Source organism: Perognathus longimembris, chromosome 12, assembly GCF_023159225.1.
Source record: "Perognathus longimembris pacificus isolate PPM17 chromosome 12, ASM2315922v1, whole genome shotgun sequence".
Taxonomy (NCBI): Eukaryota; Metazoa; Chordata; class Mammalia; order Rodentia; family Heteromyidae; genus Perognathus; species Perognathus longimembris.
Genome location: NC_063172.1, coordinates 21,096,515 through 21,109,083, shown reverse-complemented (window position 1 = coordinate 21,109,083; position 12,569 = coordinate 21,096,515). Strand labels below are relative to the sequence as shown.

Genomic DNA, 12,569 nt, shown 5'->3' with positions numbered 1-12,569 from the left:
TTATGCACTATCATTTTTTACAAATTATGAGGCTCATAAAATCAAATTAATTAAGAGAAAACTAATAAAAAGCACTACTTTTTTTGCTTTTCTGTGAATACTTGAAATTACACATGGAAGTTAAATATGTATTTGCTAAATTAAACAGCAGTATTTAATATCAACAGTAATTTATGCTTATTTTATCAGCTGGTTAGTTTCATAAGGATATATAGTTGTGGCAATATTAGAAAATAGTGACTAATTTATTCAAGAAAGGTAATTGTGACATAGCATTTATATAGTACATATCCCTTTTCTTACTCTTTCTTTGTCCAGTGGATACCCACATTTATTCTCCTGTTTCCATTCAGTCAAATTCTAAGGCAGGTTCAAGTTCCTTTCAGAATTCACAAACTCATTACACTGTCATGCTTTCCGTTGTAAGTTAGAAGAGAGTGAAAGATTATTGCTGAGTTTGGAATACAAAATTGCTATTTTTACTTTCATTTCAAAACTCTTAACTCATGATAGCTTCTGAGAAGAACCGAGATTGCCCAAGAAAAAAAGCATAATACAACACCAAAAGTGAGTTCTGTAGAAATGTACAGGGCTACATTGGCTTTTGAGCATGCGTGGGCATCACAGGGGACCTGGCTGGTCCTTTCAGTCTCTTCTTTTATGTGGACAAAGTGAGACTCCACATGCTTCACTTGCATTCACACATTTGCTCACATCCAAGGACAAAAAAGCGTGAGTTAAGCTGTCTCAAAGTACTGTCTTTCATTATTTTATGAAGCCAAAAGTAAAATGAAACATTCCAAGGCTCTGTTTCAGAAAATGTTGCCTTCAGGTGACCAAAAGTAATCAGGCTGACAAAAAGTAGCACACAGACATTGGCAATTTAAGTTGAAAGATGAATAACACTCTTTAGATAAGAGGAAAAGACAATTTCATATTTATACTTATTTCTGTACTAAGAAATGATGGTCCATTGTGTTCACTCTAAAATCCTATCAATAAAACTCTATTCACTTCAAAATTCATTCAGGGTAATAAACATGTTTTGAATTGAAAAGAACAAATATTCATAGAATATACCCTGAAGACATTTTAAATTAATATCTCATCTATTGCAAAACACTTTTCAAAAAAATCTTACTTGAATGTTAAAAAATGAAATGGATAAAATGTTATTATATTCTGATGTCATTTTATTCTTACTTCCATTTATTTTTCAAAGGGATATCATTGTCATATTCACACATATTTATATGATAAGAAATTGATCAATTTCACATGTTGTTATTTTTATTCCTCATCCTTTCTCTGAACATTTTAATGGTTTTTCATGAACCTATTTTTATTAGTTAATGATTATATTCACCTCAACCCATCAACTTATCCTTCTATCTTCCACAGCTCCCTCCCTAAAATGCTACCCATCTACCCATCATTTCTCATTTATGACTAGATTCTACTTATTACAGTCTTCTTTATAGGTGAATACTATTCCTTTGGTTTTTGTGAAAGATTATTTGTAATATGGATTAGAATAACATTGTGAATATTTATATTAGTAAATTTATTTCACAAGAGAATCACAATATACCTAAAGAATGCTTAGCATAAACATGATCAACAGCCAGATATATACCTTTACCTAATAGTGAATTTCTAAAATTGTTATTCAAACTTAAGTCGAAAAATTTATAAGCTTACTATTGTTTATTCACCAGGATGAATTTCCCATATTTGCCTAAGCTCTTCTCTGCTAGTACATTTTAATTTTATTACATAATGATAAAACCCATAATTATATTTTAGTTAATAATACTTTGCAATGGAAATGAAAATAACATAAAATACAAGAGAATTAGCACAATATTATTACTTCTACCAAAAATTTGTGAATATAAAATATAATATACAACATGTTATGCATTTTTAGTATATTATATTTTATATTCACAACCGCTTTGTTGTGTGTCTAAAGAACAAAGCAAAGTTCTAAAGCAATATTAGTTATTTGCCAGATATGGCTAGGGGAAGAAACAACTAAATGTTTTCCTCTTTCTACAGAGAGTAGGTGCCAAGAAAGTTTTAGAAATTATACATGAACTGACAGTATTTATAAGCAGAATGCAAGACATGTTTGATATCTTACATTAGAGCCTTAACATCAGAGGTACTGATACCTTATCTAGTTGGCTGATGGAACAAAAATGCAATTAAAATAAGATTCTTGACATAGATTGTGCTAAATAATTATTAGTGTTCCATTTTGGAAGCTAGTTATCTGACTCCCAGAATGGACTCTCAGAATGGAATGACTCCCATTCACTAATGTGGCAACTGGAATGTTATGCACCTAGATAGCCCACTCCGGGAAAATGGAAGGTTGGAGAAGAGCCAACTGAAAAATGGGTAAAAGTATCATCTTAAAGAAATATATAAACTTTAAAATGGGGACTGCAAAAGGATAAGAAAATAATTAAACTTTTGTGATGTCTGGAAAGATCGTACAGCCCACAGTACACACCCAAGGAGGAGCAGGGGAGAGACTTGTACCTTTGTGAATAATTTATTTGTTGTAAGCACCCTGGCTGGTGTGCCTGCCTAGTAGATACTTGATCTTGCAAGATGACCATTGAAGTGTCTCTTTACCCTATCTCTTGTCTCCAAGTCTACGCTTTTGAGCTTGGATAGGTGAGTGTGTTCTCACAACAATTTCCTAAATTATTTGGATACGTAATATAAGAGCAGAGGCATGAGGGTAGTAAAAAAAAAATGTAATCATAGGAATAGAGAGTAGAATGACATAATCCTTAACCAAGAGATGCTGGTGACAACCAGTTAGTAGAAGAGATAAAGATGGTGGATTTCATCCCATTGATTCTGATTTTTTAATCTCTACATTTAGTATTTTGAGAGAATATTTTGTTATTTTAGCTACCAAGTTTGTGATAATGTGTTAGACCAACATAAGGAGTTGATTTGTCATGTGTTTCATTTAGAGTGGACTGTTAGAACACTACAGATAAATACAGTACAAAATATGGCAATCAATTTCTTACATTGATAAAAGATAGGAAGGCCAAGATCCATTTTATGGCTGTGGAGAGCTTAATTTTTTTAACACCATTTAATTTTGTCTGCACAAAGTGAGAGAGGTGAGTGAACTCTCCAGAGCCTTTAAGAAAGATGTTCATTTACAAGCTTTCCATTTCCTGAGTGAATCAGGACTCAAAGGTGTCTACTGAGGTTATCATCCATATCAGGGACTAGATCTCAGCATAAGAATTGTGTGGGCATAACAGAAACGTGTTTAGTATTTGTGAGAACATCATACAAGAATGGAACATACCTACCAACTTGCCTTTTGAATGTATATATTTAAGGTTTCTCTGATATATGATGCTGCTGAAATTTGTCTGGAAATAGGTAAAAGTGTATGCCCATAGTGTCATCGAAAATGGGAACTGAAACACATGTGTTAGCAAAAATTAACAGATAAAAGGTGTTGAGTGGATTTTCCAAGACATGTAATTATAATGTATCATTAGAAATATACCTGAATATGTTACTGACTAATGTTCTTGACCTAAACATGATACATTTGCTTTTTTCTCCAGCCTGGAAGATTTAGCCTAAATATGATGGATATGGTATTTCTCTTAATCAAAGAAAACAGTACATTTAGAAATTTCATAATTGTCATTCTCATGAGAAATAAGTCAAGCCCACTGCACTAGAGCTATCAGGCTGTGTCAATCATAACCTATATGGAACCAGGTCTAATGCGAAAACCTAACAGACATGAAGATTCAGTGAATTTCACCATTCTTGATGTTTCTTCCTGCCATGGACAGTAGTCATTAGTATAGGACAGTTTCATTCTATGCTAGGGATGTGAAGATACTTAACCTATACAATGAATTTTGGAAGTTTATGTCATGCTAGATCCTGTCTATTTAATTTCTCATAGGAGCAATCTATTTGCAAAACCAAACATTCTTATTCCAGTGTAGTTGGGACCAAATAAGTCAAAACATCAAATCCATTGACCCATTTTGCATTCACACTAATAATATCTTATGACTTTGCTTCATAAATAACATAGATATTATTTTATTTCCTGTGGCTTTTTGTTTTCTTTCACAAGTTTTTTCAGAATTATGTTGGCATTTATTAGGCGTGATATTTTATGAAGATTCTTAGAGCTCCAAATGGTACAATACATATTTCAAGCAGAAGAATTCAGAGGTACAATGAAAGTTTGATAGATCATAAATAGGGTTACAACCTAGTAGTCATATGAAACAAAGTCAGTTTCATAACTTAAAAAAAGGCAACATATATTGATTCCTTTTTACTGTTCAAGCTGCACCAGAGTGGTCAGCAAGAATAAGCACTTTACAAAAGGTGGCAAAAAGCCAGTCAAAGAAGAGAATGGTTGATCCATTTCCTAAGAAAGATTGGTATGGTATGAATGCATCAGCTTAATATAAGAAATTCCCAATATAAGAAATATTGGGAAAATACTAGTCAGGAGGTCTCACAAAACCAAAATTGCACCTGATGGCATGAATGGCTGGATGATTGAAGTGAGCCTCAGTGATCTGCAGAATGACACAGTCACACTTAGAACACTCAAGCTAATAACTGAGGATGTTCAGGACAAGAACTGCCTGACCAACTTGTATGGCATGGATATCACCCAAGATAGAAGGTGCTCCATAGTTAAAAAGTGGCAGACCATGATAGAAGCTCATGTGGACGTTAACACTGCAGGTGACTATTTGCTTCCTTTGTTCTTTGTTGGTTTTACTAAAAGACACAGCAATCAGCCATTCACGACCTCCTATGCTCAGCATCAACAGGTCTTCCCAACCTGGAAGAAGATGGTAGAAATGATAACCCTAGAAGCACAGACACATGACCTGAAAGAAGTAATTGATAAACCGATTGTAGATTTCTTTGGGAAGGTCATAGAAAAGGATTGGTAGTCCATTTACATGTCATTATATCTTCTTTAGAAAGTAAAAAAGGCTGAAGAAGCCTGAATTTGAATTGGAAAAAATCATGGAGCTTCATGTGCAGGTTCTGGGAAAGATACTGAAGACAAGACTGGTGCTAAAATTGAATGAGCTGATGCATGCACCAGTCCAAGTATCTGTTTAAAATTCAGATTTTTTTTTAAAGTTAATTTTATTGTCAAGGTGACATACAAGGGGGTAGTGAGTACGTTTCTTGTCAAACTTATAACCTCCTCCCTCATTTTTCTTCCAACTTCCTTCCTCCCTAATCCCTCCTTCCCTGAGTTATACAGTTAATTTCCAACATATTGTCTTGTAAGTATTCCTGTTGTATGGGTTCCCCTTTCATCCTTTCTCTAAAAGTCAGATTTTTGACAGTGATAAAAGGATTGTTTTTGATGAAAAAATTCTTGTTGGTGTGTATGATTAATATATACAATGTAATGTTATTAAATGCATATACATACTACATGTTTTAACAAAAATTGCTTACATTTTAGTAAGATTTTATGATTTATTCCACATTTTGATCTCAAGAGCCAGACATGATTTTGATATTCTGGTTTTTAGAGTTATAATCAATATACCACTTGTACTACATCCTGAAATTGTGCAAGTATAATGGCTCAGCTCAAATAATTTTGAGAACAGGAATTGCTGGCTCTGAATTGAAATGTGCCTCACTTGTGTATCTTGCAATTTGACTAAAATCATGTGTCAAGAGAAAATGCTTTGGGTGTATATTATGTGTTTTTTTTTTTTTTACCTGAGTAAGAATGGCATTAACGGCCACAAACTGGATTTGAAAACCTAAAACTTAAGGCCATGTAAACTGCCTTCTAAGTTATAGGATGATTGCAACACAACACTGAGGATGTAATGGGGTCCTCCCACATGCAATGGGGTCTGTAGGGGGGAGGAACTCCCCATCCCTCCAAGAGTCCAGTCCACCACTCAGAGACAATCTCAAGTAAAAAGATGGATTTATTGGGGAAATAAAAAGCAAACTGGCCAGGGCTGCAGCCCCATGCCATGCTCAGGGGTCAGGTTATAAAGGCAAATACCATATAGTCAAGCTTGGCACACGCAGGTGGCCAATGAGACTACAACACTTACAGAGCATGCCAGGTCACACGTAGGTGGCCAATGTAATTACAGTCTGCCTCATAGTAACTGTTTGAACCAACCAATCATTCTAGTTAAAACTGGTGCAGGGATTTGACAGGGCTCACATGATGCAGGCGGATATACCTACTCATGGGAGGGCATAGGTTTAACCTTGAATGTTCCACTACTCAAGTGGTGAAGCAGTTTACACAATCTTATCACAGTGAAGGGGAACATCCCCGGATAGGGAGGAGGGGGGAGCTTAGTGAAGAGGAGTCAGATTCTGCTCTCTTTAATCTGAGATGGAGTCAATCTCATACCCCTCAACAGTCAATGATGGCGCTGGCCAGATCTGACCTCCATATTACAAGGATATATTATTCAGAATGCCATGAAACCCAGGGCACTGTTCCACACTGTGGAAGGAGTTGGAGAGAAAGAAACTGTGATGCAGGAAGAAGTTCAGGTTCTGAGCAGATGAGTCAGGTTGAGATAATGTCTCTTGTACATTGTGTGTTATACATCAAAATTAAGAGACTATATCAGCATGATGGAGGAAAAGTAAACCTTCAAGAAGAGATTACAAAGAAATTGGAAATGCACTATTTGTAATTGTTAGCCTCAGGTCCTCAGCTATTCCTATTAGCCACCACATCCACCCACACCTAAACTTCCTGCCCTAGAGCTATAACGGGCCACTCCTACTCACCCTTCAGACCTACCTACTCCCCCTTTAGCCCCAGAGCTATATAAGTAAACTACCACATAGATAAAAGGCAGAAGCCAGATGTGAAGTTGCTCTCTCTCCCTTGGGAGACCTGGCCCCCCCCTCCCTAAACTTCCTTGTGAACCTTTTTCTCATGGTCCCCTGGGATAGCTGGGACAGGTTTTTTCAGTAATCCTAGGGAAAAGGGACAAAAAATTAAATTAAAGATATTTCTTAAATTGTCATCACTGATTTTACAGTTAAAAGGTACAGATATTGCGTATACAATTCATCAAATTTTGACAAAGATATGTCTGGATGTGTCAACATAATAACCAATATATGGTATATGTCTGCTACCTAGACAACTTACTCATGTACATTTCAGCAAATTATTATCTGATACCACTATAGATTGTTGTTTTTGTTCTTCAATTTCATTCGGAATTCATTTTTATTTCTGATTTTCTTTTCAGGAGTCAGCTACGGTGCTGTATAGGTGACTTCTCTTTTTCTTTATTAAATGAATGACATGCACACTAAGTTAAGTTCATACATAATAAAACTGACCAAATTTTAATGAGTTAGACTTTTCTGTTCTTTTAATTGGCCTCAGGGGATAGGGGGAGGATGGTGGCTCTGTGTCTGTCCACATTCCTCTCCATTCTTTCTTTCTGCCTCCACCCCATGCTTACTAGCCTGTGTTGATCAATTACCTTTGGTAATTTCTGGAATTTTGGTTAATCAGTACCAGGAAAGAGAGGCATGGCAAGGACCAGTAGGAACAGAGATGCAGCTAGACCTCAGACATTGCCCAGAAATGCCTGGGGCGGAGAGGCAGTCCTTTCCTAGACTCTGCAGCCACTCCTTTGATGTGTCCTTGCTGTCACTGAACTGTGGATGTCACTCGTGTTGTGATGCCCACAGTATTATTCTGTCCAAGGTCACCCAGGCAGTGAGAGGCGGAGCTGGGGTCACAGCATAAAGCCTGTGGTTTTTCTGGTTGCTTCTGAACAAGAGGTGTCTCTGGTTCATAGACACAAAGTTTCACCTAGTACCTCCCTGGGAATCCAATGTGTTCCAGAGATAAGGGGAATCTGAGTAGCTTGAAGCAGAAGGAGATAAAAATCCACCCCCCCACCACAAGCCCCACCCAGCTCTCCCCACTCTCCATCCAAAATCACTCCAGGCCTTAAACTCTTCCTGGCAGAGTTACAACCCATGGTTGCTCAGGTTGTGTACAGTAAGTAAAGGTTTAGGACACACCACTCCCATAGCCGCTTTGGGATAGCAAGGGTCCATTAGAACAGAGTTGGCAAATTAATTAATTTGTGTGACTGTGTGTGTCTGTGTGTGTGTGCGCACGCGTGCCAGAACTGGGTCTTGAACTCATATATATGTCTTTTAAGCCTGGCCTTGGTGGCTCACGCTTGTAATCCTAGCTACTCAGGAGGCTGAGATTTGAGAAGTGCAGTTTGGAATGAGTCCAGGAAGGAAAGTCTATGAGCATCTTATCTCAAATTAACTTCCAGAAAACCAGAAGTGAAGCTGTGCCTCAAAGTGGTGGGATACCAGTCTGGAGCCAAAAAGCTCAGTTCAGGCTCTGAGTTCAATCTCCACAACCGTCAAAAAAATAAATAGTAAATATCTTTAGTTCTGCAGAGTAAACCTCAACATGTCAATTTATAAATAGAGTTTGTCTTGATCAGTATCACTCCTTCCACTGAAGGTCATCTAAGGGGACCAAATTGTTTTCTTCACCTAATGGATAATTAAAAGGCAGGAAAGTAATGTAAACAGCAAGTTCAAGAGAAAGTGAAAGGAAAGCCATGAAGGGAAAGGTGACTCTCCATCAGGAGGGGGGATGGGGGCATGAATTAAATTTTAACTAGATTTTGAAAAGTGTGTGTGTGTGTGTGTGTGTGTGTAAGAGAGAGAGAAGAAAAGAGAGTAATCACTGTTTCATCAACATAATTTTGTATTTCTTTTTTTTTTCCCCATCGGAGTTCAGGACTCAAACTCACTATCTGATGCTTTACACCCATTAGCAGGCACCTTGCCACTTGAGCCTAGCCAACATACTTTCTTCCTCCTCAAGATCAATATAAAATGTATAGTAAAATGAAAGAAACAAACAAGAGGAAAAAAAATCATCAATGTAATGTTTTATAAACTGTAAAAAAAGTGATTGCAATTTATATCACTGAGAGGTTTAACTATTAATTTGCTACTTTTCAATTTTAAAATGCAATCATTTGAACAAAAAGTATATATGTTACTGGAACTTTTGTTCTACAATAATCAACTATAATTTTAAAGTCTAAAACAATGCAGGACACTAAATGGAGAGAAATGTGCAAATCCTTTGCAAGAAATCTTATTTGAATAAATACAGAAATATGGAGACTGAAAATAAAAGCAATAATAAAAATGAATCAGACTACTAAGTAATATTATTATCAACACGATATTATTAACAAAAAAAAGCCTACATTAAGAGTCATTTTGTGTATATCATATCTGTTAACAACTAACATACATATATTGGGAACCTATATATAATATTTTACTTTCCTCCAATTGTTGTATTGGAATCTGTGGAATCTGTGTTTTTTGCTCCTCTCTGTTTTTTTGACAGAAAGAACTAGAAAAATGTGTTGTGAACCGGTTTCAGTAACTTCAAATATAGGAAACTTACATACTTGCTTTGCTAGAACTCAGTTGCATGAGTTCATTTTTGCCATCACCAGGACCTTAATGCCAAGTCACAAAGTCACATATACAATATTTCCTTCAACAAAATAACAATCAATATCTACAGTGACTATATCTACCACGGAAGAAGAAAACCTGAAACGGAAAAATAGTAACTAGAAAGGACCACAAATGAATGTAAATATAGGTACAGTATTGTTGAGGGCACAACAGAGATGAGCTTTATAGTATAACTATTGTGGTGGTATTTAACTTACTATATGATCACTTAATAACTGGGAAATTGTAAATTTTTTCAATAAAGGGCTAAAAATCACTAATTAAACCAATGTCTCAGCAAATACTGTAGGTTGAGACAAGAAGAGAAACATCAGTAAGCTGCTGTTAGGTATAATTTTATCAGAATTGCTCTGTTCAGTGTTTTCTATATTAGCGGAAAGAAGATTAGGAATTCTTTACCCATCTACAGGAAATAGACTCAAGGAAATAACATAAATATTTAATTGTCTCATGCTTCAAGCAAGTTAACCACTTAATTTTAAATACACTTTCAAAAACCACATAGACAAAGACACATAAAAAGAAAGGGGAAAATGAAGGAGGGAAAGAAAGGGAAAGAAAAAGAACAAAACCTTCTTAGGGCAATTTGCTTAAAGGCCTTTGACATCCATAAAACTCTACCTTTTAACCTACTCTTTCTACGCCCAACTGCACTATTTTTATAGCTTTATTTCTGGATTTATTTAGCAGAAAAGCAGAGGTGGCAGAGGATTCAGTAGGAATGTTATTCTCCAGGGTATATCTGCCAGTCCTTTCTTTCCCCAATACATCTTATTTTAAACTACAGCAGCAGGACGAATGGAAGAACTATTGAGCAAAGTGAAACTTCTTTCAATGTTTTCTTGCCACAATGTTCACCTCAATACCAGAATATAATAACTTAAGCCTAAGTACCAATACAGTGACAGTGTAAGAAGCCTTCTTTCTTCCTGGATTTGAAGCAAAAAGAAATAAGATTTGGAAGAATCCAAACTGAACACACTTTTAAATTTAATAACAATTTAAACTCACTTTTATTAATCCCTTTTATTGGAAAAGTGATGGCCAGTACACAGAAATATGTGTGTATATGTATACAGTGTTTATACATAATATATGTGTGTATACATATATATGTGTGATGGTATATAGATGTGATTTATAAAAGATAGATGATAGATAGATGGATGGATGGATGGATGGATGGATGACAGATATGGTCTTATGAAACATAATACTGAGTCTTCAACTAATCAGACTTTCCAGAATCATTAGTCATATGGAATATCTCCCATATATACCCACTAATTTTGGTGACTGCATATATTAGCTAATTAGCCTTATCCAGAGGGATAGCATTTTTCAATTTTTTTTTGACAGAAAGTAGTTCACTAGATGGAGAAAGTTAGGTTTCTATTTTTCTGTAGGAAAGGTATCATTTACTTTGGTATTTACCTTTAAAAGCATGACCACCAGATTCTTGAAAAATCCCTTTCGGTTTTGAAGTTGAAAGTTGAACCATCTAGGGTTCAGAGCACATATCAATATAAACACTTATATAGATATGTATGTATATGTACATACTTACATATATACATATAAAATGTATATTTCAAAGGTGATTTTCTACATTCAATGAGCTAAGAAAAGTATTTTCCTTTATTTGTGGTAAGGAAGAGTTGGCTCTTATTTTCTATTTTTATTTTTCTTACACATTTTGGTTGTTTATTAATTCATATATATTCATCAAAGGTCTCCTAGTATTCAATTGCCTAATCTATTATCTCATTATTCAATTTTATTATTCTAACACACTGTAAGCATGTCCTTGTGCGTGTGTGTATATGTGTGTGTGTGCATGTGTGATCATGTGTGTCTGAATGTGTGTATGGAGAGAGAGTGCAAATGATTTATATCTCAATCAAACTTTTAGGCACCTTAGGTACATATGTACCATACATGTACATAGCTATGAAGCTATTTTGGTGACAATATCTCAGAATTCCAAATTTCGTAAGGACACAGGAATATGTTTTGTCTACTGGTTTCCTTAGGGAACAATCAGAAATGCCTTCAGCAAGCCTCATTATCAGATGCAGGAATAATGCTAACATGTAATGGGTAGAAGCCAGCATGCTGCTAAACACCCTGTAATGCATAGAACAGCCTACCAAACACACACAAAATCACATGCACACAAATCATCATCATCATCGTCATCATCATCATCATCATCATCATCTGGTCCAAAAACATACTGCTGAGGATGAGAAAATCTGATGTGTTATAATAATTTTTTGACAGTTGATAATTACCAAAACTCTTAGGTATTTATACAACATTATTCATGTCTACTTAAAGCCTTTAATTTTCACAAAATAGATAAAGTTATTCATAAAATAGCTTTATTCCCAGAGACCTGAAATTCCCTTTGCTATGATTACATTGTTTCAAAATCCATTACCTCTCAACACCATCTCTGAAACAATTTTTAGTGTGATTGTACTATATCAAAACCTGTTTCTCCTATTCATGGAATAATAGATTTCCCCCCGACATTTTTGGCAGTGGGCAGAAGTAGCAGCTTCACTTTGATTATACTTGAAGAAGTCTAAATAGTCGACTTTCCTTTCACACAGCCTTCTTCTATGCTTGCCATTTCCAGGACTCAGTACTATTTGCAAACCACTTAAAGTCCCCTTCTGAATAAATAAACAGAATTTCTCATTATAAAGGTGACTTCCAAATCACAATAGAACAAAAAGGATAATCCTTTGAGATATAGTTCAAGCTTTTGTGTTTATTATAGTCAAAGTTTTAATAGCATCTAAAAGTGGTTTTCCAGATGAAATAAAGAAATGGAAAAATAATTTATAAAGAAAACACAAATGTGTAAGAGCTGACCTATGAGTAGATTAGAGAAAAATATTTATGAGTACTTCAGAGCCGCACAGCATATTTAAGCTTATACAACCATATCTTTC

The 12,569-nt window shown here is 35.3% G+C and overlaps 1 pseudogene; it reads left to right on the top strand.

The window, feature by feature from the left end:
• The first annotated feature begins 2,344 nt into the window (after positions 1–2,344).
• LOC125360589 lies at positions 2,345–9,508 on the top strand (annotated as a pseudogene).
• Positions 9,509–12,569: the final 3,061 nt, after the last annotated feature.